The sequence below is a fragment of the Dama dama genome, chromosome 9 (assembly GCF_033118175.1).
Source record: "Dama dama isolate Ldn47 chromosome 9, ASM3311817v1, whole genome shotgun sequence".
NCBI classification, from domain to species: domain Eukaryota; kingdom Metazoa; phylum Chordata; class Mammalia; order Artiodactyla; family Cervidae; genus Dama; species Dama dama.
Window position 1 is genome coordinate 63,987,932 of NC_083689.1, and position 27,583 is coordinate 64,015,514.

At 51.6% G+C, this 27,583-nt stretch overlaps 1 protein-coding gene across 3 annotated transcripts in view; it reads left to right on the forward strand.

The window, feature by feature from the left end:
• Positions 1-27,583, forward strand: part of NDST1 (N-deacetylase and N-sulfotransferase 1) — a 121,034-nt gene that overhangs the window by 16,577 nt on the left and 76,874 nt on the right. The window contains exons 2-3 of one of the 3 annotated variants that reach the window (XM_061151741.1): positions 10,345-10,504; positions 18,273-18,331. The gene's annotated coding sequence lies outside the window, so the exon portion shown is untranslated. Of the gene's footprint in view, positions 1-10,344; positions 10,505-17,273; positions 17,403-17,746; positions 17,839-18,272; positions 18,332-27,583 lie in introns of those variants that run through there. The other 2 variants (XM_061151739.1, XM_061151740.1) reach the window with 2 other exon arrangements.

Consider the following 27,583-nt stretch of genomic DNA (forward strand, 5'->3'; position numbering starts at 1 on the left):
TCTCAGCTCTCTGTGTTGGGATATCCGGAGCACCAGGGCATTCAGGGAGCACCCCTGTGCTCCTCTGGGGTGCAGAGGCAGAGTGAGAGGCAACGTAGCGGGGAGATGGGGTAGAAGGGTGTCGTGTCCATTCACTTATTCACTCATGGTTTTCCAAATAGTTGTTGAACGTCTGCTATGGCCCAAGCGCTGGACTGGGCCCTTAAAACTCTGTGCTGGACAGGACGACACGGCGCTGCCCTGGGGATCTCCCGGGGAGGCTGGGTAGTAAACAGTAAGCTGACAAATTACACTTGAGGGCGCAGATGGATGCCTGCTAGGAAGGGATAAGCAGCAGCTATGATGGAGAGCTAAGGGTGGGGGGCCCCGTGAGGCTGGGGTATGGGGGAGGCATCCCCCCTGAGGAGGTGGCATTCCAGCTGAAAGCTGAACAGTGAGAAAGACCTCACGAGAGAATCATTGAGAAAAGTGTTCAGGGCAGGGAGAACAGCCTTCGCAAAAGCCTGAGGTGAAGATCGTGGACCTTGCGAGAACATGAAAGGAGGATGAGGATGAGGTGAGGCGGGGTCCAGAGAGCGAGGCCGAGGTGCGCTGGGGCAGGTGGGCCCACAGGCGGGCCCCTGTGCACTCCCCTGGGCCCTGCGCCTCACTGAATGTCCTGCTGTCCCTGTGTTGGAATTCTTAATTTTATTTACTTATTTGGCTTCATCGGGTCTTAACTGCGGCAGGCGGAATCTTTCACTGTGGCTCACGGGCTCCAGAGTGCTCAGAGTCTCAGTAGTTGTGGCATGGGGACTTAATGCCCTGCAGCGTGTGGGACCTTAGGTCCTTGACAAGGGATCAAGCCTGGGTCCTTTGCATTGGAAGGCAGATTCCTAACCGCTGGACCACCAGGGAAGTCCCATTGGGATTCTTCATTTTTAAGCAAGGGGTTCTTCTGCATTTGCATTTTGTCCTGGGCCTCATCAGTTATGTAGCTGTCCCTGCTTGGGGAGGTCAGCAAAAGAAGTGACTGTCTAAAAAAAAAAAGTAAATGTGTATAGAAATAGGAAGGCTGGTGGGCTGGTGTTTGGTGAATGAATGAATGAATGGAGGAATTTGGGTGCACACCTGTGTGAGCTTACCTGTGAGGCTGTCACCAGGCCACATAGGCCTGGCCAGGAACACTACTCACACACAGACATGGCCCTGATGTGCCCCTGAATCCTGCAACGCCTACTTTCTCAGGGCCGTTGCCAGAGAGGCTCCAGGGGCTATGTGCACCAAGCCCAAAGCAGCACTGTAAACAGGGTTGGTGTGGCCAGGCTTCTTCCAGGCCCCGTTTTGGGAAATAAGGTGACTCCTCTACCCCAGCTAGAGGCGGCCCTGTCTTCCCTGTGAGACCTGAGACTTTGGAGCCAGAAAGATTTGAGTTCAAACCACCTTCACATCTTCACAAGTGGATGCGTGGATGCAGATAACTAGATTTCGGCAGGTGATTTGCTTCTCCAGTCCTCAGTTTCCTCTTCTGTAAAGTGGGGATCGCTACTTAGAATTTCTGAGACGATTCAATGCGGTAATGAAAGGGAAGCTTTTGGCAGAGTCAGAGCTTGGTAAATATTTGTAATAATAATAATAGTTTTTATACCCATACAGTCTCCAGAGACTTGAGTAAAGATTTGCTTCTGCCCCCAAATGTCTGCATAATCATGAACAAGTCTCTGAATCCTCCTGGTCTTCAGCTTCCTCTTGTGTTAAAATTGGGGTGATAACAAGCTAACTCGTCTCTCAGCAGGGTGGTCAGGACGATCCCACACATTCACTGCAGAGCTTGTTTGAGAACGGATGTGCCCATGTGACTTGTTGGCACATTCCCAACCCCCACCTCCCCCATCTCGGGGCAGATTTTCTCCAAATACGCCCCCTCCTCGGAGAGAAAAGTGTCCCCCCTCCCCACACCTCACCCAGTTCTTGGCAGTGCATGGAACCCAGTCCCTGGATTCCCGGCCCCGAGGGTGGTTGTCCTCACGCTAGAAAGTCTGCCCGGGAGTGACCCTCAAGGTCAGGGTCTGAAGTTGGGCAAGGAGGAGGAAGGTCCACAGCTGGGGCGGTGTTGGCGTGAGGGGGTGGGGGTGGGGGGTGGGGGGTGAACTAAAGACAAACACAGGAGCTGGAGCCCCAGTCCTGGGCGGTCTGGCTTCCTGCCTCCCTCTGGGCAGGAAGCAGCCAGAAAGCTGTGAGAATCAGTCTCTGACTAAGGGCCCAGGCGACAGTCTTGGAGTGGGTAGAGCCCCGAGTTCATCTCCCACGCTCATCACCGAAGGCTGGTTTTTGGGAGCCTCCAGAACCCATGGGAAGCCCTGAGCAGCACCCAACACCAGCCTGGGAAGGGGAGCCCCTCCTGATAGGAGTCCTGGCCAGAGGAGACAGGAAGGGAGAGCTACATGGTCCTCGGCCACCCACGAGTGAAGACCCTGTGGGTGTGAACCAGCAGTGTGACCACAGGGTCACTGAGCCTCTCTGTGCCTCAGGTTCCTCATTGGGAACATGGGGGTAATGGTCACGCCTTCTCGGAGTGTTACTGGGAGAACTAAGCGCCCTAAGGTTCTTAACAAAGCCTGACACATATAGTGATTGCTTTGGAAAGGCTAGTTATTATTATGGGCTTTAAAAAAATGAGGTCATGCCATGAGCCACGACAGAATCTATCAGATCTCTAGATGGACTAGTTTGGCGCCTTCCCCATTTTGTTTTTTATTTTTTGGATGTGCTAGGTCTTCTTGTTGTGCACGGGCTTTCTCTAGTTCTCTAGTTGTGAGTGGGGGCTACTCTTTGTTGCAGTGGCTTCTCTTGGAGCACAGGCTGTAGGTGCACAAACTCTAGAGCACGTGGCCTTCACGGCCACTAGAGTTGTGGCTCATGGACTTAGTTTCCTCGAGGCATGTGGAATCTCCCCCGACCAGGGATCAAACCTGTGTCCCCTGCATTGACAGGTGGATTCTTAACCACTGAATCAACAGGGAAGTCCAGCCTTCCCCTATATTTTGCTCTATTCTTGGCTGGCAACAGTCATTCATTCGTTTATTCAAGAAGCATTTATGGAGTGTTTTTGTGGCAGCAAAGTGATGGGGGACCCCAAAACAGATCAGTTCTTGGATGGGGCATTTGAGCGAGAACTAACTGTGGGCTTAGTTTATGTATGCTCAGACGCCCACTGTTCTGGAGCTGGGTGTCAGCCAGTTCACAGAGCAGGGAGCCCAGGGGAAGTCCCGGACATAAGACCACACAGCTACTAACTAACTAGCAGTAATGGAACCCAGCCCTGGCCCACCTCAGTCCAAAGACAATGCCTTTCCAAATCAAGGTTCCAGGGCTGCCTCCCTGCAGCACCCTTTGCCCGCCGCATCTGCACCCCCACTTTGGCAGAGCCAGAGGCCACCCCCACTCCCTGGAGGCCAAAGGTTGGGCTGTTTTCTGCAGCCCTCTCCAGCAGGATTTTTGTCATTTCCTCCTTGGTTCTCCTGACCATGCAGAACAACCTTGGGGCTTTCCCCAGAGGGGAAACCCAGCCTGGAAGCAGCCCAGCCTGGAAAATGTGGCTGTGGGTAACTCCTGATCTCCTTAGTTGCAGAGCATCTGAGTGCCTGGGAGTGGAGCAGGACCAGGGGCCAGGTCCTGGTGGGGGTGCTCCCTGAATGGGTGCTGAGCCAGTGACTCCCCTCTGGCTGTGTAGCCTGAAACAGGTCCCAGCCCCTCTCTGGGCCTCAGTTTCCCCACCTGTGAAAAGTGAAACAGTAACAAAGCTGCCGCACCAGGCCCTCTGCATGGCCTTTGTGCTGGGAGTTGACAGGCTGATGGCAAATTCTCCCGCCCACCTTTCCTCTTGGGCTTTTGTGAGGATAAAGAGACTGTGGCTACAAAAGGACTTTGAAACAGAGGACAGAACTGGATACTAGCTGATGCAGAAGCTGATGGCTGTTGACAGAGACCCTCCCCCGCCAGGTCCAGCTTCTGTCTCACCCAGACTCTGCCTGTGCCCAAGCCCCCATTCCCCAGATCCCCTGTAGAACCTGGGGTAGGAGGAGCCTGGGAAGAGCCTGGCTGGAACCAGGAAAGCCTGGGCCTGGCACAAGCATCCCCAAGCCAAGGGGTCACCCACTTTCCTGCAACCCCCCCGTGGACCTTCCAGCAGCCTCACTGACACCCTGCCATGCTGGGTTTGCACCTTGACTTTCCCACTGGCAGAGGTGGGGCAGGGAGGGCAGGAAGAGGAGGCCTGTGGCTAAGCAGGAGGCCACCTTCTGGCAGATCACCACACTTACCTTATGCCTGGTGGGCCTCAGTTTCCCCATCTGCATGGTTCAAGCATACATCACAGGACCTCACAGAGCCTTCTGAGGTGCAGTGGGTGGGTCTCTGACTTCTGCCATCCTCAGACCTCCAGGCCCTAGCCTCGAACAGATGGAGACCAGTTCCACCCTCAGGGCCTTCCATCTGGGATCTGAACCGCAATCCCCAACCCCATCTGCTTGCAGCAGCCTCCCAAATGCTCTCCAGAGTGGACGGAAACCAAGGATGGAGAGGCAGGGGCACGCCCCCTCCCCAGGAGGACTCAGAGGCAGAAGACTCACTGCCAGGCTTGTGCACGTGGATGGAGAGGTGACAAGCCGGAGGGATGGTGGGAGAGGCAGCGCCATGTGGAGAGGCCAGTGGCCCTGGGCACACAGGCCCGCCCATCCCCACTTCCTCCGGCTGGGCCAGATGGTGGGGGTGGCCGAGGAGAGGGATCCTCGCTTCTCTCTTCCCCCACCCAGGGGCTCTGCAGGGGCCTGGATTTCTTCCACACAGAAGACATGTGGGGAGAAGCCTTACCCACACGCAGACTTGGGGCAACACGCTAATCTGGTGGAATCACAGTTGAAGCGTTACAGAACCTGAATATACTGGAGAATTCTAGAATCTCAGAGGCACAGCATCTCAGAATTTTAGAAAAGTGAGTCATAGATTGTAGGTTTCTAAACTGTGCTGTCCCAACACTGTAGCCACTGGCCACGTGTGGTTATTGAGTCCTTGAAATGTGACTAGTCTGAATTGAGATGAGCTGTACATTTAAAATACATAGCAGATTTTGAAGGCTTGGTAACAAAGACTTTTAAACATCTCATTAATAACATATTAATTACATGTCAAAATGATAATATTTTGGATATATTGGTATATTGGGTAAAATACAATGTATTACTAAGATGCATTTTTTTTTTTTTTTGCTTTTAAAACATGACTGCTAGAACATTTTAAGTTTCATGTGTTTCATTTCAGAATTTTAAAGAGATGGAATTTCAGAACCAGGTTTCCAGATCTTTACATCACTAGCTGACTTTGAGCCTTAGATATATATATTAACTCCCAGAGTCTGGGAGAATCTGAGAAGAATCCTGGTCCTTCTCCCAGCGCAGGGATCCTCTAGCCCACCCTGACCAGCACTGACCCACCTTTGCCTACCCATTCCCTCCTCCAGTGGAGACCTCAACTGCCGCCATGGCTGCTGGGCTTTTAGAATGGCTAGAGTTTCTGGGTGTTGGGTGGGATCTACTTCCCACAGCTTCTTCCACCCTCATGCTTGGTTTCCAGAGCCTCTTCCAGGGCCTCCCAGAACAGGTCTGCATCCTTCTTCCCCATGAAAGGTGTAGAATTTGAGTTTTGACCACCCTCCACAGGCTGCTGTCCTGCAGGCTGCAGGGTCTACCTTGACCCCTGTTCCCCTACAGGTGAGCTTCAGGGAGTCTCAGCTCTTGATGCCCCTATCTCTTAGCAGAACCTGGGACCCCAATGACTGGGTGAGGGTCTTCCCGCCTCTCCAAGCCAATAGACTATCCTACCCGTCTTTCTGGGTAACTGCCTGCCCTGAGCAGTCTCCAGGCCCTGCCCTGTTCCCAGCTCCAGAAGATGTATGACGGGTGACAGAGGGTGCTGGGATGTGGGGGTGACACAGGAATTGGGGAGTTGATTCAGTGTGCCTCAAATCTGCCTGGAAAATGCTTTTTCCGATTTTAAGAGATGGTGGGGAGGAAGAAGGAAGAGGCTTTCTTACTAACAGACTCAGGAATTCCAAGGCGGTACTAATAGGTGACTCACTCAGCACCTGAGTAGTTCCGAGAAGGAAGATCAGAGGTCAGTCAGGGAAGGCGTCCTGGAGGAAGTGGGATTGGAGCTAGGACTTGAAGGAAAGGAGGGGGTGTGAGAGTTGCAAAGAGGTGGAGATGAGGGCATTCTCCTTGGCAGGAAGAATGCTGGGCACACATGGCTGGGACCCAGGCCTTGGGGTCCCAGGTTGCCTGGAGTAGAAGGGTCAGAGGGCAGTAGGGCTATGAGCATGGGTCAGCCGGCTGAGGGCCTCTGGGGAGGTGTGTGTGTGTACAATAGAGAAAGGGGGAATGCCAGTTAGCTGTAGGAGTGTGTTGGTAAAATAACAGTAGCAGCTATAGCAGCTATGCCAGGCATGGTGCTAAGTGGTTTCCTAATATTTCATTTATTCTTATCAATAACCCTATGACGTAAGTACAGTTATTCCCATTCTACAAATAAACAATTGAAGCCACGTTAAGTGACAGTAAGTGATGACTGACCTTGGATTTCCACACAGGATAGTCTGGCTTCAAAGCTCTTAAGCATTGGACGGAGGGGAGGTTGTGGGGAATGCAGATTGGTGGGGTGAGTGGTGTGTGCAGCTGGTAAGTGAATGAGTGTGACCCTGTTGTGCGTAAATAAGGTGGGGGATAATCCCCGTTACTTCCCTCCTGCTTCCCTCACCCAACCCCAGCTCTGTCTCAGGATAGATTCAGTCCAGACAGGTCTGTGTGAAGATGGGGCCTTGGAATGATAAGAATTCCCATGCCTGTTGGAACAGATAGCCCCAGACAAGAGTCTGGTCACCATGGCAGTTTTAGAGCCAACTTCCCACTGGGGTCAACACTGCCCTTCCCTCCCTTCCTTATATGCTGGCACAAGTCCAGGACCCAGGAACGGTGTCTAGACTTGACCCTGGGTGCCACCTCCTGCTCAGCTTCTGATGCACACACAGCCGGGCAAGTGGAAGAGTTACAGGCAGGCGCCTCCTCCGGGTGTCCTGGCTTGGCTGCATCGCTGGTGATGGAGGCAGGCCCCAGTTCCTCTCTGGGCCTCAGTTTCTCCTTTTCTGTAAGCAGGCAGGTTGCATTAGTTCAGGAATCATAAACTAAGGCGACAAGGTGGCCCAGGAGGAGATGCAAACAAATGGGGGTTGGGGGGTGGGTAGGGGTGTGTGTGTGTGTGTGTGTGTGCGCGCGCGTGTGGTGGGGGTTGAGGACCCAGGAGAACTGGGGGCAACCTCCCAACCAGGTGACTTGGCCTGTCCTCCCTGCTTCATTTGGTGGAGCCCCCAGGACCCTGAGACACAGTTTCTTTAACTGGGAGTTGTGGTGCCCACCCCATGGGAGTGGTGAGAATGAAATGATAAGAATAATTGGTGGGAATCTTGAGGAGAAATGTCCCCTCCCCTTTGATGAATGTAATCTTTTTATTGAGTCATATTAAGAGTATTTATGTTTAAGCTCATATAGCTCAATATCAAAAAACAAACAATCCGATTAAAAGATGGACAAAAGACCTAAATAGACATTTCTTTCTCCAAAGATGATATACATATGACCAATAGGCACATGAAAAGATGCTCAGTGTCACTAATTTTTAGAGAAATGGAAATCAAAACCACAATGAGGTATCACCTCACACTGGTCAGAATGGCCGTCATCAAAAAGTCTATGACTAATACATTCTGGAGAGGGTGTGGAGAAAAGGGAACCTTCCTACACTGTTGTTGGGAATGTAAGTTGGTGAACCACTATGGGAAACTTCTCAGGTGGCTCAGATGCTAAAGAATCTTCTCTCAGTGAGGGAGATCCTGTTTGATCCCTGGGTCAGGAAGATCTCCTGGAGAGGGAAATGGCTACCCACTCCAGTATTCTTGTGTGGAGCGCTCCATGGACAGAGGAGCCTGGTGGGCTACAGTCCATAGAGTCAAAAACAATCAGATACGACAGAGCAACTAATACACACACAACATGGAAAACAGTATAGATGTTCCTTAAAAAACTAAAAATAAAGTTTCCATATGATCCAGTGATCTCACTCCTAGGTGTACATCTGGAAAAAAATGAAAACTGTAAACTAAAAAAGATACATGCATACCAGTGTTCATAGCAGCACTATTTACAATAGCCAAGATATGAAAGCAGCATGTGTCTATCAGCAGATGTCTGGATAAAGAAAATGTGGTATATATGAACTGTTGACTATTACTCAGCCATAAAAAAAGAATGAAATAATGCTATTTGCAGCAACATGGATGGACCTAAAGATTGTCCTACGAAGTGAAGTCAGAAAGAGAAAGACAAATGCCACATGATGTCATTTATATGTGAAGTCTAAAAAATAATACAAATAAATCTAAATAAAACAGAAACAGACTCACAGATATAGAAAACAAATTTATGGTTACCAAAAAGTAAGGTGGGGGAGGAATAAATTAGGAGTATAGGATTAACAGATATACACTACTATACATAAAATACATGTTGTTGTTCGGTTGCTCAGTGGTGTCCGACTCTTTGCGACCCCATGAACTGCAGCATGCCAGGCTTCCCTGTCCTTCACCATCTCCTGGAGCTTGCTCAAACTCATGTCCATTGAGTCAGTGATGCCATCCAATCATCTCATCCTCTTATCATCCCCTTCTCCTCCTGCCTTCAGTCTTTCCCAACATCCTGGTCTTTTCTAAGGAGTCAGCTCTTCTCATCAGGTGGCCAAAGTATTTAAGCTTCAGCTTCAGCATCTGTCCTTCAAGTGAATATTCAGGACTGATTTCCTTTAGGGTTGACTGGTTTGATCTCCTTGCTGTCCAAGGGACTCTCAAGAGTCTTCTCCAACACCACAGTTCAAAAGCATCAATTCTTTGGTGCTCAGCCTTCTTTATGGTACAACTCTCACATCCATACATGACTACTGGAAAAACCATAGCTTTGACTAGACAGACCTTTGTTGGCAAAGTTATGTCTCTGCTTTTTAACATGCTGTCTAGGTTTGGCATAACTTTTCTTCCAAGGAGCAAATGTCTTTTAATTTCATGGCTGCAGTCACTATCTGCAATGATTTTAGAGCCCCAAAATATAAAATCTATCACCGTTTCCATTCTTTCCCCATCTGTTTGCCATGAAGTAACGGGACTGGATGCCATAATCTTCGTTTTTTGAATGTTGAGTTTTAAGCTAGCTTTTTCACTCTCCTCTTTTACTTTCATCAAGAGACTCTTTAGTTCTTCCTCTCTTTCTGCCATAAGAGTGGTGTCATCTACATATCTGAGGTTATTGATATTTCTCCCGACAATCTTGATTCCAGCTTGTGCTTCATCCAGCCCAGCATTTCGCATGATGTGCTCTGCATATAAGTTAAATAAGCAGGGTGACAATACACAGCCTTGACATACTCCTTTCCCACTTTGGAACCAGTCTGTTGTTAACTGTTGCTTCTTGACCTGTATACAGGTTTCTCAGGAGGCAGGTAAGGTGGTCTGGTATTCCCATCTCTTGAAGAATTTTCCACAGTTTGTTGTGATCCACACAGTCAGAGGCTTTGGCGTAGTCAATGAAGCAGAAGTTTTCCTGGAACTCTCTTGCTTTTTCTATGATCCAACAGATGTTGATAATTTGATCTCTGGTTCCTCTGCCTTTTCTAAATCCAGTTTGAACATCTGGAAGTTCTCAGTTCACGTATTGTTGAAGTCTGGCTTGGAGAATTTTGAAAAAAATTGAAAAATATATGTAGCAATAACAATTTACAGCTCAGGGAATCATATTCAATAACCTACAATGGAATATAATCTGAGGAAATATATATAACAATTACTTTCTGTACATCTGAAACTAACACAATATTGTAAATCAACTTTACTTCAATTAAAAAAATGTATTTAGCACCTGGGTATCAAATGAAGAGAACTGAAGAATGTGGAAGCCAGATAGTGGAGGAGTGGATGAGAAATGGCCTGGGGGTGAAGGAAAGACCAGTGCAGAGCCCCTCTGGAGAAGTTGGCAAAAGAACCGATTGCTTGTGATCCTTGGCTTCTGCCCCCAGATTGGCAGGCTGGAACTGGGCCCTGCCTCACCCTCAGAGGACTTTGAGCCTATTGCAGTTACCAATTTATTTACCAATTTATTGCAGTTTAGAGACCACAAGTGCTTGTGAGTGTTTTTCTTTTGCCAGGTTGTAATTGGTGCATCACAATGAACACAGTAAAAAAAGGGAAATTAACCGATTTACATTTGTTTGCAGAAGCCATTATCTTCTCTGTGTGAAGATTCTGAAGATCTTTCACCCTCCATCCCTGTTCTCTTGGTCAAGTTGAACCCTCTAAGGACTTGGAAGGCCGGTGGCCTGAAATCCCATTCAGCTGCAGCTCAGCTCTTTGAACAGCCGAGGGGATCTCCCACAGGTTGGCCAAACCTCCATTTTCTCATCTTTAAAATAGGGTGAAAAGTCCTCCACTGTGAAAAACTCTCAGGACTACTGTGGAGTCACCAGAAACTGGTTTACAGAATGGGAAAAGGCTTTAGAAAACACAGGGAAAGTGCTGCACCTGCAAAAGATTGTGCTAGCCGAGTCCTTGGCCCAGGCGGCTCCTGGGAATGAAGGATGGGCTGAGGAAGGCGGGACACACATCCTTGGGTGGGCTCTGCCTGAAACAGGAAGCCTGGCCCCAGGGTCAGGACTGCTTTGGAAACCAGCTACAGGTGCTGTTCATCAGCAGCAGCGTAGATGAAAGTGGGGGTGCAACAGGGAAGGGTTGGGAGAACCCCGTGGAAGTGAGGAAGTAGGCCATGGAACCCAGGTGGTCCTCCAGTTTGGGCACTCATTGCCCCTGGGCACTGAGGGGTGGGGTAAATGGTAAGAATGTAGCCTTTGGGTTGGGTGGACCTGGATTTGAAAACTCCTCTGCCACTCCTGTCTGGGAGACCATGGGGCAGTTGTTTGACCTCTTTGAGCTACCGCTTTCTGGGCTGCTAAATAACAAATGGAAAGCAGGTAGCATGCACCAGAGTAAATGATTAAGTGCTGTTAATTGCTCCTGTCTCCCACCTCTGACCATCTTTTGTTGCATTCCAGGACAGTTTATATCCATTTTCCATCTGATAACCCGCCCATTTCACAGATTTTTTCCTTCATTTGTTTAACAGAAAGCAAATAGTCCCTGTACTTGAAGAAGTGTGTGTCTGTGTAGGAGAGAGAGAGAGAGAGAGAAAGACAGGAAACTCTTACAGCATGTGGTCAATGCTGTAATTACGGTGACCATGTTCTCCAAACCACAAATCAGGTCACATGGTCAGACAGAGGCTATTTTCTGCCTCCACTGAAGTCCAACATGAAATCACACGTAGTTACACATTCACTGAATTACGTTTTACTTTTTTAGAGAAGCAAATGATCTGAAATTTGGATTCTCCCTGACAAATTGCATCATCGTCCCAGAAAATCACTAGAGCTGTGACTAAGTCCCATACAGAGAGCTCTGGCAGGAGCAGGAAGACTTCCTGTAGGAGGTGCTGCTTAAATGGGGTCTTGATCTGAATAGGAGGTCTCCAGGCAGAGAAAGATGGGGTGACCTTAGTGCCCTTGTGACAGGACCTACCCTTCCTGTTCTACAGAAAACCTTGTTAGAAACTGGGGGTGGAGGTAAGGTAGGCAACAGTGTCTATTTTTAGTTACTTTTCACTTTCATGTTCCAAAGATCTCCTGGGAAATAGAATTGTTACAGGCCACTACAACACAGTTACAATGCCTCAGTAGCTTGTGATGCATTTACATGTTTGTCTCTGCAGTGCACTGTACATTCCTTGAGGACACGGGCCACATCTGTCTTGTTCATCTCTGTGTCCCTCTACTTCCCCTCCCCAACCAGGATGATGTGAGGAAAACTCTAGGAGAGGTACTAATCAATGTCAAATGAAAAAAATGTACAAAATGCTGTGAATGGGCATTTTGCAGGCAGACATTGTTCTTGTTTTGTGATGACTCTGTTGACTTTTATTTTGCTTAGTTAGCAAATATGTGCTGGTTTCCGGCCTGCACTGTGCCTAGCACTGGGTGGGGGTCCAGGGCTCAGCTGGGTCTGAGACCAACGGGGGCCTGCGCCAGCACAGCTTGCACTCTAGAGAGAGCCAGCCCACAAGTAACGACAAGGGTGGTGAGGAGGGACTGTGACACGTAGACCTGGAAGTGGTCTCGGTTAGGGGCACAGGGGGAGCCTCAGAAGGAAGTGAGATTTAACCTGATGTGCCCCAAACAAAAACTAACCACTTAGCTAACATTTTCAGTTCAGTTCAGTTTGGTAGCTCAGTCATGTCCGACTCTTTGCGACCCCATGAATCTCAGCACGCCAGGCCTCCCTGTCCATCACCAACCCCCAGAGTTTACCCAAACTCATGTCCATTGAGTCGGTGATGCCATCCAACCATCATCCTCTGTCGTCCCCTTCTCCTCCTGCCCTCAATCTTTCCCCACATCAGGGTCTTTTCAAATGAGTCAGCTCTTCGCATCAGGTGGCCAAAATATTGGAGTTTCAGCTTCAACATCAGTCCTTCCAATGAACACCCAGGACTGATTTCCTTTAGGACGGACTGGTTTAACAGAACTTATTATGTGACAGTGGCTTCCCTGGTGCTTCAGTAATAAAGAATCCACCTGCCAATGCAGGAGACATAGGTTTGATCCCAGGGTCAGGAAGACCCCCTGGAGAAAGGAATGGCAACCCACTCCAGTATTCTTGCCTGAGAAATCCCCTGGACAGAGGATCCTGGCGGTTACAGTCCATGGGGTTGCAAAAGAAGTCGGACACAACTTAGGGACTAAACAACAACAACTTCATGTGACAGGCACCATTCTCAGGGCTTCTTTACATGTTTAACTCATTTAATGCTCACAATGGCCCTATGAAGTGCAGACTACCATTATCTCATTTTAGAGATGAACACAGAAAAGTTTGAAAAACTGGCCCACGGTCACACAGCTTGTAGAGCCAGAATTCAAACCCAGTTAGTCTACACACTCAACAAGGAATTAGGTAAAGGGGAAGGCCAGGCATATCATTTAGGACAAGAGATAAGGCTAGACAAGTTGGGGAATTTATTGTGAGAGCAATGGGAAGCCATTGACGGCTTTAAGTAGAATGAACATGGTGAGATTACATTAGAGGAGGCAGAGTGGGGGCAGGGGAGCTGTTGACATGGGCCAAGGCAGACAAGATGGTGACTTGGATGAGTGTGGTAGTGATGAAGAGGACGGCATGGGATTGGGTTAGAGAAAAGCAACCGGAGGCAGAGCCAGTGGAACTGGCTCATGGATGGGATGCGGGGAGAAGGGGCTTGTGTCAGACTTCTGGACTGGACATGTCCATGGAGGAGGGGGAGAAGCAGGTTTGAGCAGATGCATGTTTGGAAGTTCACCCTTTGATTTATGGCGTTGGATAAAGGGGACCTTGGGACAACCGAGGAGCATGTCGAGTGGTCAGTGAGGGGGACAGTTGGACTGAGGAGAGGGTGTGGGCAGTGGCGGTTATCAGAACAAAGAAGGTCCCCAAAGCTCCAGGAGATGTGGGTGTGTCCTGAGGGGATGGAGGAGCAGGGCATCTCGACAGTCCTCCTCAGAACCCCCCAGGGCAGGGTCAGAAATGGGAGTCCTCAGCTCCACCTAGACCCTAGACCCAGGGAGGCCAGTTCCCTGGGTGGGGTCTGGGCGTGGCCTTTTTGCAGGCTTTCTGGGTGACACTAAGCAGGAGGGCCTTGGGCCCGACTTGGTGAACAGTAACTCTGAGGACTTGAGAAGAGTTGGAAGAACTGTCAGGGATGGGGAATTACCCTGGCTCACAGCCTCCCTGCCCCCAACCCCCCGGCTCCATTGATGAGATGTGGCCCTCGCTCAGCTCGGGCAGGAGGATAGCTGTGTGACCTGACTGGCCTCCCGTAGCGTGTCTCTTATCACCTCCGTCACCTGCTTACAGCCTTCTCACTCCAGCTGGCCCTCAGGATAACATCCCTTCCATTGGACCCCTCATAGCAGGTCACCCATAAACTGCTCCCAATCCACCTCTCCAGCTTTCTTGCTCATTCCTTCCTTCTTGTTTCCTTCCCCTTCCCCCTACCCCTGTCCATGCAACACTCAGCTTTTCCTGAATGCTTTCCATGTGGCCTGTAACAGGTTGTTCCTTATACCGGGAATGTCCGTCTCCTAAAACCGATTCCTTCCGGTTTCTCTGGATCCTGCTCAGAGGCTGCTTCCCCCTCAGAGTCCCTTGTTCTGCTCCCCTCTTACTGTGGGCCACAGCACTTGCCCTAGGTCTGAGGGGATGGAGGAGCAGGGCATCTTAACAGTGTCCCTCAGAACCTCCCAGGGTATGGGTTAGAAATGCGAGTTCTCAGTTCCACCCAGACCCTAGGCCCAGGGAGGCCGATTCCCTGGGTAGGGCCTTTTTGCAGGTTTTCTGGGTGACAGTGAGCTGGAGGGCCTTGGGCCCTCAACTCAAGAAGCCTCTGGACACAGAGAGAGACATGCAGATCATCTCCAAACACACCCAGACACTTCTTGAGAGTGCAGATCTGTGTCCTTTCAACCCTGTATCTGTTACTAAGAACACAGGGCCTGACACAGGGAAGACGCCTGCAGGACCTCATGTGGATGAAAATGGTCTTCTAAAGCAGATTTGAGCGTAAGATTCTGGAGCTTGTTTACCTGCCCAAGACCCAGACAGTATTCAGGGACTTTGACTGCAGGAACATGGATTATAAAAGAGAATTTGTTGGTGGATGCTGATTTCCCTGGCTAAACTGATGGCATGGCTGGAGTATGCCCTAGAAGTCACAAGCCTGTCTTTGAATAAGGCCTGCAGTTTGGGCCTGTGTCACCAACCCTAGGCTAAGTCCTACTAACTGTGCTCCATCTAAAGCTGTCACATGGACATGACTGGTCTTGAGCCTGGTCCCATCCCCTAGCAGCATACCTTGATCAGGCCTTTGAGTCTTTCCCTCTCTGAGACATGAGTGGGCTGGCTGAAATCCCTCCTCCCTCTCACCCCCCCCCCGCCCCCTGCCCACCAGCACAGGGAGGTTACTCTTTAGGGAAATTGGGGTGAGTCTGTCTCACTCTTAAGTGTCTGGCTTGACTTTTCTACTTCTCCTGGCTTTGCTTTGGTTGCTCTTTTTTTTTTTTCACTTATATTTTTTATTGCAAGATATTCACTTTATAGTTTTGTGCTGGTTTCTGCCACACATCAACATGAATCAGCCACAGTTATATACATTTGCCCCCTCCCTCCTGAACCTCCTTCCCATCTTCTACCCCATCCCACCTCTCTAAGTTGTCACAGAGCACTGGGTTGAGCTGCTTGTGCCACAGAGCAAATTCTCACTGTCTGTTTTACATATGGTAATGTATATGTTTCCATGCTTCTCTCTCAATTCTTCCCACCCTGTCCCTCCCATACCATGTCCACAAGTCTATTCTCTATATTTGTGTTTCCATTTCTGCCCTGCAAATAGGTTCATCAGTACCGTCTTTCTAGATTTCATACACGTGTTAATATACAGTATTTGTCTTTCTCTGACTTACTTCACTCTGTAAAATACTCTAGGTTCATCCACCTCATTAGTACTGGCTCAAATGCATTCTTTTTTAAAGCTGAGTAACATTCCATTGTGTGTATGTACCACAGCTTCTGTATCCATTCATCTGTCAGTGGACATCTAGGCTGCTTCCATGCCCTCAGTTCAGTTCAGTTCAGTCCAACTCTTTGCGACCCCATGAATTGCAGCACGCCAGGCCTCCCTGTCCATCACCAGCTCCCAGAGTTTACTCAAACTCATGTCCATCCAGTTGGTGATGCCATCCAGCCATCTCATCCTCTGTCATCCCCTTCTCCTCCTGCCCCCAATCCCTCCCAGCATCAGGGTCTTTTCCAATGTCCTAGCTACTGTAAAAAGTGTTGCAACGAATAATGGGGTGCATGTGTTTTTGTCAGGTATGGTTTTCTCAGGGTATATGCCCAGTAGTGGAATGGCTGGATCATGTGATAGTTCCATATTTTTTTTTCTTAAGCTTTGCTCCTACAGTGAGGTAATCTTGAGCCTCTGAAGGCCCTTAGGAAACCACCGATCTATTGCTTTCCAAATTTGCTCTAGTCTCACTCCAGGCCCATGAGTCAGACCTGTAGGGTAGGGTAGGGGCCTGGTGATCTACATCATTAAACAAGCCCCTTATGGCTCCTAATCAACCAATCAACTAATGACCCAGCCCTTCATCTTACAGACAGGCTCATGGATGGCAGAAAGCCCCACCTGGAACAAACATATCTGTGTGCAGGCTCTGGCTCTCAGCCACTTAAGAGACTCCCAGAAATCATTTTGTCTTTCTGGGCCTCATGGTTCTCATCTGTTTAATGAGGATGACCACTGTAATCCTGCCTAATTTGCAGGGTCCTTGAGATCCTTGAAATAACACTGGAGGTGGGAAACTGAGGCTCAGTGGGAGAAGAGATTTGCACAATGTCATCCATCTCTTCATCTGCCTGTTACGTGCCAGGCTCTGGGAATTCAGCTGGGAACAACTTGTTGGGGGAAGATGCCATTCTAGTAAACAATGAAACCAGTAAATGAACAAGATAATCACGATAAAGGGAATAAAGGGGTTTTCGAGAGTAAGGGCAAAAGGGTAGAGGGTGCAGGGAAGAACTGCGCAGGCAGGAGGGGTCACTCCAGCAGAGACCTGGTTGTTGCGGAGCCCTCCTCCCAGAGGAGGCCCTGGAGGGCTGTCACAAGCCTAGTGGCGGCAGAGCCACGAGGCGCCCTCGGGCCCGCCGGGCCGCTCCCAGGGCCCTTGGAAGCACGGCGGGCGCGGGTCTTTGTCTCCCTCGCTCTCTGCAGCCTCTTCGACCCCCCAGTGCTGTTCCCTCCTTGACCCCGAATAACTTGTTGGCTTCACTCGGGCTTTATTTCGTCGAGGTCACCGCCTCCGGGACTCCCGGCAGCCGCCTCGGGCCCTCGTGGGTCCCGCATCTGACACCCCCTCCCGCCCCCGCCCCCTACCCGCTCCGAGACTGGGGTCAAAGGCAGCCCGCGTCACGTGGTCGCCGAGCAGCACCGAATCGGCCGGGAGAGCCGAGGGAGAATCCGGGTGGAAGCCGAGAAATCCAGCCCCGATAGCAGCGCCCAGTCCCGCCCCGGCCCCCGCCCCGGGGTGCTCGCCGCACGCCCGCCGGCCGCTCGGGCCTCCGGCGCCGATCTCTGGCCGGCACCCACGCTCCATCACGGGATCGAAACCCGCCTCCACCGCCGAGATTCGGGGAGGTAGGCGCCGGGGCCAGAGGGTGTAAGGGGAGGCAGGCGGGGGGGTGGGGGGGGGTCCCTTGGCGCGCGGGTTCACCTCGGTGCTCCGCGGGCCCGCGCGGGGGCGAGGTGGCGCGCCCCAACTTCCAGTCTCCAGGGAGACCCCCCCACCTCCCACCGCGGGATGAGGGGGGAGGCTGAGCGGTGCTTCAGCGCAGTGCCGGGGGCCGGGACTGGGGGCTGGGCACCGCGGGAGGGCCTGGGGGTGGAGAGCCTGCGGAAGGCGGGGCGGCGGCGGCGGCGTGGAGCGGGGGTGGGAGCGGCGGGAGGCGGCCGCGAAGGGGTTAACCCCGGCCCGGGCCAGTGCCCCGCGGCGCGCGCTCGGCCCGGGGGACCCAGGCGTCCGGCGGCTCGCCGGGAGCGCCCCCTCCCCCGGGTGGCGCCCTAGCCGAGGCAGGTAAGAGGCTGGGAGGGCCGGGGCCGGCCAGTCCCCTGTCGCCGAGCCGGCGGGGCCCGAGTCGAGCCGGGCGTGCAGGCCGCGCAGGGCCCGAGTGGCTGCCGGCTCAAGTTTGGTGCGGGCGGGCGCCGGCCGGGCTCGCAGCGTCCGCGGGGCCCCGCGCGCGGGGGTGGGAGGACAAAGGGGTAGGGGACCGCGCGGGGGCCGGGGGCAGGCCGGGGTGCGGGCGAGGGCAGCGCGGCAGCTGTAGGTCACGGATAATGTCACTCACGAGGAATGCCCCCTCCCCCTCCCCACTCCCGAACAGGGGAAACTTTTGTCTGGCGAGGGAGGGGGTTAGAGGCCGGGTCCCCGCTTCGGGAAGGGTAAGGCAGCCGGACCGGTTTTCCCTGGGTTGTGATCCGCCTGGTCTCTTAACTCCCCTCCTCCCTCAGGTTCTCGGGAGCAAGGACACCCCCGCTTTGAACGCTGCCCTTTAACAACCTGGGACGAGGTAAGAAGGGGGCGTACGTGGACGCGAGGGCTTTGGGACAAACTGGGAAATTGGGAACTGGCCTCCTGGCTCTTTCCCAGACTCAGGCCCCAGTGGGTCAGCGAGGAGCCATGCCAAGCCCAGGGGATACAGAGCCCCACCATCACACCCCGGTGCTGTACCCACCCGCCCAGAGCATTTGGAATGGCCTGGGCATTATTTTCCATGGTTTGAGGTTCAGATTGACCTGGGGGCCTGTCACTTCCCAGCTCTGTAACCTTGGGCTGGTTCCTTACCTTCCCTTAGCCTCAATTTTCTTACCTGTAAAATGGGCAAAGTGTAAGAATGGGCCAGAATAAGAATGAAATGAGAACCTTTAAGGAGCATGCTTATATTCAACAAGTATTTGTCCTATGTGTACTATAAGCCAGGGCCTGGGCTAATTGCCTTATATACTTCATCTCATTTAATTCTACCATGTGACTATCAGCAACATTTTACAGAGGTGCAAACTGAGGCACAGAAATCGGGAAGGTTACACAGGTGAGAAGTGGTGGAGCTTGGATTTGACTCCCCTCCCCCAGCCTGAGTCTCAACTACAGGGCTCTATAAGATCCTACTGTGACCCATCTCATTTCCCTTTGAAATTGTCAGGACATCCTTGGCCTTTCCCTTACCCACAGGTGTTGCTCCTTCTGCCCAGTCTCGTGTGGGTTGAGATCTTGTGCCTTGGTTCTTATTATTGTGGGCAGCTGGAGCCTGGGCCTGGCGCTGGATAATGGTCCAAGTTCTGCTGCTGGCTGGGACCATGGAAGCAACTCACTCGTCGAGCGGGTGGTGCAGGGAGGTGCTCTGCCTGGCTCTGGCTGGGGATAGCTGGCGGCTGTCTCTTCCCAGCACCCAGGGAACTGAAGAACTTTCCAACTCCATTCGGACCAGGTCACTTTCACATCAGCAGGGTGTAGAGATAGGGCCAGGAGCGGAGCCCTTGGGATGATGAGAGATCTATGGCCAAGGGACTTATATTCCAGGTGTCCTTCAGTGTGACTCATTGGCAGGGTCCTCATTGCAAAAGTAATGGGCTGCTTTGGTGCCCCAACCCCAAGCGTCCTTGAGGATAGTCATGAAGGGTGGACTTTGAGCCTGTGTCTCAATTGCAGAATCCTCATGGAAAATGCATGGGTTTCTGAGCCTAGGGGACACTGTAGGCCCTCAGTAAATAGCCCAGAAATGAATGGGGGGTGGCCTAGATGTCCACTCACATAAGTGCTCTGTGCTAGCCCAGTCTTCTGGTGGCGGTACCAGTCCATGACTATGGATCAGGCTCTGAGTAGGGACCTTGAGTAATTTATTTAAAAATAGAAAACAAATTGCTGGTTAGTAAATGACGTATTAAAACAATAGAGTGGGCGTAGATAATAAAGTTTTGGGGAGAGGAAAGTTTGTGCGTTACTGTTCGAACTGCTCCAAGGGCTGTTTCAGCACTGAGTCTGGGATTTGCAGTGTCCATAGGCTTTTCCTGGACCCTGAGAGAAGGGGGTCCTCTTGGACTGACAGTTCATTGCCGGTTTGTAGGAACAAGAGGGGAAATTCGACTACTTAGCTAGACTTTAAGGGCACTCAGAAATGTTGGGGATTGAAAAGAGTCCTAAGGGATGGTAATGACCCTTGGCATGTGGTCAGACTCTCCTTGTCGTCATGAAAAGCAAGAATCAACAGGTGAAGGGAAGAGAAGCAGCAAGAATGAAAAGATGGATAGTGACTCTCCGGTCACAGGGGTATGCAAAGACAGTTTTACAATCACAAATTGAGGATGTGTTAAAGGTATGAAATCATAAGCTGGGGGTTGACCTAGGGGCCAACTGAGAAACCCTGCATGTGAGACACTTAGGAATGGACTCTGGTTTTCGCAGCTTAGAGCTTTCTCTGCCCTGGGCTTTGGACCTGCGTGACCCGTCTTCCAAACTTTGAGGTCAAAAACAGGCCTGTGAGTCCCTGGAGACTGGGCAGACTTCTGCTTGTTTGGAATTTGGTTTAGGATATAGCTTGAAATATCTGGACTGTTTGGAGAACTTGGACATTCTTTATTTGAAATGGAACGTTCGGGTAATTTGTTAAATATGTATGGAAAATGTCTGTGGACGGGGGTGACTGGGAAATGAAATGGGGTGAGGTGCTGCTGCTTTCTGACTGGAGAGTCTGCTAATCTGATGGGGGAGGGAAGGCAAGGATCAAGTGATGGCGAAGAGGCAGGATGTGATCAGTGATAGATGGGCTTTGGAAGGTCAGTGGAGGGAAAAACTCTTCTGGTTATTAATGTCGACAGGGCTTCCTGGGGGAGGAAGTGCTTGTGAGGGTGCAGGCAGTGGGAAGGGGGGCAGTGGGAGGCAAGATCAGGTCATGGGGAGCTTGCAGTATCCTGCTCAGGAGTTTGGATTTTATTCTGTGGCTGGTGGAGAGGACAGAGGTTTGTAAGCAGCTCATTGAGTTGGTGCCTGTTACTGTGTCTTGTGCCAGGCTCCTTACAGACGCTCCATTGAAATCTCACAATACCCCTGCAAAGTAGCTGCTTGCTGCTCACCCCCAACCCCACCCCATCTTCAGATGAGGAAATGGAGGCTCAGAGGGGTTGAGTCACTTACAGACCTGTGTTTGAGCCCAGGCGTGAACTGTTTCTGCCCTCTTGTGCTGCTTCTCTTGGGGGTCATTTGGCTGGAGATGGTGGCAAGACTGGCAGGGTTGAGACCAGCTCAGAGATGATGCTAATTGTGGTCCAGCAGAAAGTTGACTGAAGTCTGACTCAGGCCACAGGACGGACTGAGAGAGAAGGAGGGGGAGGCTACAGGACTTTGTAGGTGCCTTGAGGATGGGGTCATCACAGGTGGCCTCAGGTTTGGGGAAGGACCCATAAGTGGCCATGTCACTGCTTTCACTTCCCTACAGGGCTGTCTCTGGGCAGAGGGCATAATCTTGTCCTGTGTGGCTCTCAAGGGCAGAGACAGCCCCAAGGGTGACAGTGAAGCTAACAGGCATAAACTGCCTGGGAAGGCAGCAAGGTCCCATTGCTGACAGCACCCAGAGGACCTGGAGAGGGTGCAGAAAGCATGTGCCAGCACGGTCAGGCCTGGGTGACTTCTCTCAGTTCCCTTTTCACCCGAGAATCTCAGCGTTTAGGGTGTGCTTGACCCATTTCCACTTCATTTTTCTCATCGCTTTTCAGAACTGCCCCTTCCTGTGCGTTTCCAGAAGTTCCTCTGCGGCGCTCTGCCTGGGAGAGCCCGTGCCCCACGGAAACCCTCAGCCCAGCTGCCCTTTCAGAGGCCCCTCAGGATTTCTAGGTCAGCCACCAAAGCCCGAATTGCCAGGGCCTGTGGTTTCACATAGGCCTGGAACCTTCTGCCTTCCTTTCTCAGCCTGTGAAATGGGTTCAGTCTGTCTTTCCTCAAATATGAGGAAATAAGGCTGAATCATGAATCAGGCTGACTCAGTCAGGGGTTGGTTCGAAAGTGAGGAGTGGATGGGGTGGGATATGTGTGTGTGGGGGGCCAGGGGTATCTGCCTCCCTCCCCTCATTAGAGGTTAGAGTCTCCCAGTCTCAGAGCTCACCAGCCAACGTACTTTCTTCTGCCTGTGGGGCTGTCACAAAGCTCTGTCAGCTTCAGCTTGGAGGTTGAGAGCTTGGAAGGGGTGGATGGGGGTGTCTTGGACTGTGTGGCGTTGGGGCTAAAGCCAGTCTGTCACCAAAGGAATTACAGAGGTCCTTAATGGCTCAGTGGTAAAGAATCTGCTTGCAGTGCAGGAGATGCAGAGATTTGGGTTCGGTCCCTGGGTCAGGAAGATCCCCTGGAAGAGGGCATGGCAACTCACTCCAGTATTCTTGCCTGGAGAATCCCATGGACAGAAGAGCCTGGTGGGCTGCAGTCCATGGGGTCACAAAAGAGTCTGACATGACTGAGCGTACACACACACACAGCCTGACGCTCTTATCTCGATGAAGAAAGGTTTGTGTCCAGTTGCCTCCTGGACCTTTTTATTCCTGCTTGTTTTATTTGTTGATACAGATTGGATTAGTCTAATTTTAATTGTGCACTGCAAATGAACACTTATTTGAGGGCCAGGCATGGAGGTGGGTGGCTTGCTATGTGACCACAGTGCCCTATCTTCCAGTCCCCCTTGACCCTCACAAAGAAACTGTCCCCTTTCCCTCCCTGTGTGTGCCCAGTCCCTTCCTCTCTCCACAACTCTGCTCACAGAGAGGACGCTGCACCCCAGTCACTTTCGCCCACCCACCCCAGAGTCCCTCCCCAGCCAGTACCCAGCTCCAGCATGACCTCTTTCTAAATCCACAGAGCTAGTACTGCCTGCTCCCTGCTTTCCATGCACAGTCTGTTATCTGGGCCTCTACAGGGACCTCCATACACCTGGTTTTGAATTCTGGCTCCTTAAGGGCATGTCTCATCTCCTCCAGGCGCCATGCTCTGGAGGCGGTGGCTGCAGGCAGCCTGTTTCTGCCCTACTGGATTTGGGCAGCTTTGCACAGTGGAGTCAGAAGTCCCAGGTTCACGTCCCAACTCTGTCATCGTTAGCTGTGGGATCTAGATCACATTACCTAAATCTCTCTGGGCATGGTTTTCCTCAACTGCAGAATGAGGATAGTAGTAGTCCTGTTTTGCAGGGAGATGGAGCAGATCTGTGCCTGACCCAGTGTCAGAGCTCAGTAAGTGGGAGCTGTTCAGAGATAACAATGGTTATCACAATTTTTGTTTAGGAGGTGATCTCTGTCTCTCGAGATGAAGGGAAGACTCTCTGGGATCTCTAAGCTTTCTGTCTAATGACTTGAGGCTTGTGTGGTTGAGGAAACTGTGACTGGAGAGAGAGGCATGGCAGCTGCCCATCTCATCCTGGAAGCCTGGCAGGGTCTCACTCTCTTGGTTACATCTGATTTTCCTTTTTTTAACTAATTTTATTTATTTATTTTTGACTGTCCTGGGTCTTCAGTGCTGCACAGGCTTTTCTCCAGTTACAGAGAGTGGGGGCTACTCTCTGGCTGTGGTGTGTGGGCTTCTCATTGCGATGGCTTCTCTCGTCGTGGCGCACAGGCACGAGGGCCTCCGTGGTTGCATCTCGGGGACTCCGTGATTGCAGTTACCGGGCTCAGTAGTTGTGGAGCATGAGCTTTAGTTGCTCTGTGACATTTGGGATCTTCTCAGGGGATCGAACCTGTGTCTCCTGCATTGGCAGGTGGATTCTTTATCACTGAGCCACCAGGGAAACCCGTTCTTCTCTTCTTCCATGGTTAAGATGCTCACGTTCTGTAGTCCCAGCCTCCTCCTTGGTGGCCCTGTTGAGTGGTATCTAAAACTTGTGCCAGATAGATTGGCCTAGCTGGCAGGCCTCATGACTGCCCTCAAGACCAGGGGCCCATACCCTAGACTGTGGGCAACTGTGGAGGCTGCAGCCTCTGTAGCCCTCCTGCCCAGCCTCCCTGTGCTCCAGGCAGGGGGAGAGGATGGTGGCAGGGAGAGTTGACCTGGGCTGAATCTCAGGGTGGGCTGACGGGGACACGCATTGAGAAGAGGCTGGGAACCAGGCTCTGGAGCAGGATAAGCTGGGTTCACATCTCTGCTGGGTCAGTTCCTGCTTGGTGGGACCCTGGGCGAGCTGTTGTAGGTTCTCATCTGTACAGAGGGGATAACTGTCCTCATCTCACAGCATTTAGAAAGAAAACACAAGGAAGATGCTTAACTGCAAGCCCAGTCCGTGATAGTTATGGTTATTGTTGTAGCTGATGATGTAGTTAATGACTAAGGACCCCATTTTCATTCTCCCAGCAACAGAAGGCGGTGGGCACTGTTATCACCCTCCTTTAGCAGATATGGTGACTAAGGCCCAGAGGGGTGGATGGCTTGTCCTGGCGAAGTTCAGACTTGGCAGGTCTGTCATTGATGTCTGGTGGTTTCTGAGGGAACTGCTCTGGTCAGACGAAGTTGACTTGTATGAGGTGCTGGAAATACGGAAACAGTCTGAGCTGGCCAAGATGGAAGGGGATGTGTCTGGATGGGTATCTGGAGGTATGGAGCAGAATCCTGCTGCTCCTCGCTGAGAAGTGGTGGAGACCTGAGAGGTCTGGTTCCGTGAGGCGTAGCATGGATTCTCCTCACCTGCGGGCCAGCCAAGGATGGGCCTGTCAGGGCAGGTCTAGGGTGGCGGTCGGTGGAGATTTGCTGTGGTTATTACACAGCCACCTCTGGTTTATGCTGCCTGCCCAGGCAGAGGCCAGGCGAGGAGAAATTAAAGTCGTCCTCACAGGGCCTTCTCTCTGGTTGCACCGTGTGCCCAGGTCCCCTTCCTCCTGCCCTTACGCCGGGCAGCTCCTGCATGTGTGTTTACAGGACTGTTAGCATCACCTGTTCACAGCTCTCCCTTATTCACCTGCATGTTAAGTCAGTGGTTCTCAAAGTTGGTTTCTGGACCACTGGCATCAACATTACCTGGGAACTTATTAGAAGTGCAAATTATCCAGCCCCACCCCAGACTTACTGAATCTGAAACTGATGAGTTAGGGAGGGCGGGGAATCCAACAATGTAAGTTTCTCAGGTGATTCCGATGCATGCTCAACTTCCCAAAGTACTTGGTTGGGTAATAAAAAAAATTGATGCTACTCTGGGCTCTGAACATATTCAGACACCAGCAAATGCGGGGGACCCAGAGGAAAGCCCAGTTTCTCTCTAGCCTGACTTCAGAGACTCTCCATCTTGAAACAGCTTCCTCTGCCTGGAAACAGTCTTGTGCCACAGTGGTGGGGTTTAAGAGAACCCCAACGTGCTTACAGGAGACAGTGCTGGGGCCACTTGGGAAGTTGGGGGACTTGCAGGTGGCAGACTCTGTGGGTGGCAAGGATGGGTGCCAGGAACAAGCTGGCTGTATTCTAGCACTGGGAGCAGAGAGTGGCTCCTGCTGCAGAGAAGGGTGTGTGCTGGGGTCGGGGGCACATGCATGCACGTGTGGTCACAGTGACCAGATGTGGTCCAAGAGGGCCACGGGGCCTTAGCTGATACCAGTCCAATGGTTTTAAAGCATTTCAGTCATTTTAATGATGGTGATCGTATAATTGCCACTCAAATTTGTGGAGAGCTTGTCAATGCTTGCTAGGCACATCCATATAACCTTCTCTGGAGTAATCCCCAGAGTAATCTTATGAGGTTGGCATCATTATTGGCCCCATTTTACAAATGAAGATACTGAGGGCACACAGCCATAGGTGGTAGAAATCTAGAAATTTTACTGTGGGAGCCTTAGAAGCATGATCTCCTTGGAAGAGAGGCTATGGAGGATTGTTTTGGGGTGTTTGTGTAGCAGGCTTTATAGAGCTGCATTCTATCAAATGAGTAAGTCAGGCTTTACTGAGGGGGGGTGATAGGATTGTGTGGGGGTGGTTAGGGCTCAAGCCTCCAAATCATGGCCTCCACTATGGACACTGTCATTCTCCCTGTGTCATGGATGGGCCATTTGAGGCTCAAAGAGGAGCTGAGCTGAGTTCCAGGTCCCACAGCTAGAGCAAGAAATAAAATCAGAGAGAAAAACCCGGGTCTCCTCTGGTTCTAGCAGGAGGGTTTGGGGAGTCGTGATCAGAGAGCCCAGTGTGCACCCTGCTGTTTTCATCTGCCTCCGTGTCTTTGGGTGCAGTGCAGGAGCATCCCTGATACAGTAGAGGAAGCCCTTCATCTCTCAGTGGGGAGCAGGGACCCACACAGGGCCACCCACCATGTCACATTGGGACCAGACCTGCAGCACTCTCTGTTCTGACCAGGGGAGGCTTTGTTTCCTGAAAACTGTCCCTGCCCCCCACCCCTCCTTTGGCAGGCTGGGTAGCCATAGCCCTCGGGGTGGCCCAGACCAGTGCTGGGGGTACAGAAGGGTGTGTCTGGAGGAGAAAGCTGCCAAGGAGGGTGGGGCGGCATCCAAGGGGAAGAACACCAAGAAGCCCAGACCCCAGACGGAAACCAAATGTATTTTTTAGGTCCTGAGAGGATATCTGAAACAATGGAGGTAGAATGGGGGAAGTCAGACTATAAAAAGGGCTTCTTGATATCCTTACAGGAAAAAAAAAAAAAGCCTTTAGGTTTGACTTTTGTTTTCCGAAGGATGTTTATGTAACTTCCTGAAAGCAGGATCCCAAGGCTCTGTGAAGTTTGTCAGGTGCTGCTGTTTATAGACTTGGGGCTGTGGTGCTGGGTAGGACTTGATACGGTCGTCTTCCCACTTTATAGTTGGTGAAACTGAGGCTCTGACAGGTGGGGGTGCTGCCTGAGGTTGCACGGTGAGGCAGCAGGAGACTTGGGATGGGAGCCTGGGCCTTGCGGTGCCTTGTTAAGGGGCAGTTGTCGCCACCTCTTGCTCCCATGGCACCAGCTGGCCTGGAGCGCAGTGGAGACTGTGGAGGGTCCCCTCTTGGAAACAGAGCTGCTAGAGTCTGGGCAAGGCCAGGTCTAACCTGTAGACAGGTGACCCATTGAACGGTAACTCACAGGGTGGGGAAGCATGGTGGTAAGCTTGGCGATGCCACCCCCGTCCAGATGCTGGGGCCCAGCTGTGCACCGTCTGCCTAGCAGCTGGGAGCTGTGAGTCACTCCCAGTGGGTGCAGAGGCGGGGGCTATTGTATATCGTGATTCATTCTGTTCTCCCAGCCCTGAAGGGATGACTAGGCTCTGGGCCGTGATGCGTGCCCACGCCTGTGGACTAACGTGTCTGTCCATATGGGCTCCAAGTTCAGAGATGAGGGGGCCAGAGAGCCTCGGGGAATCCCCTTCCTCCACTTCCCCCCAACTTTGGAGTATTCCATGCTTTGGATCCGCTTTGCTCCCCAGTGCAGGGCTGTGTGAGCCCCTCAAATCTCCTGCAGTGTTTTGTAGGCATTTCTGTGGATTCTTTTTCTGCAGAGAGAATCTGTAGGTTTCATCAGGTTGTCAGAGGACTCAGTGGCGCCCAAAGTGCTGACAGGAGGGCAGGGGGCTGCATGCGTGCCCGGCGTGCTTGAGAGAAGGAAGCTGAAAGGCAGTGTGGTTCTAGCAGAAAGTAGCGTGATGGCAGTGTAGTTTCGTGGTTCATTGTGTGGTCTTGGAGGCCACTGTTGGGTTCTGAAAACTGGCTCCTCCTCTGAGCCAGCTCCGGCATCACCTTGGGTAAGTTAGTATGTCTGTGCTTCAATTCCCCCATCTGTGAAGTGGGAAAAATGAGAGTAGTTATCTACAGGTGTTGTAGACTTTTTAAA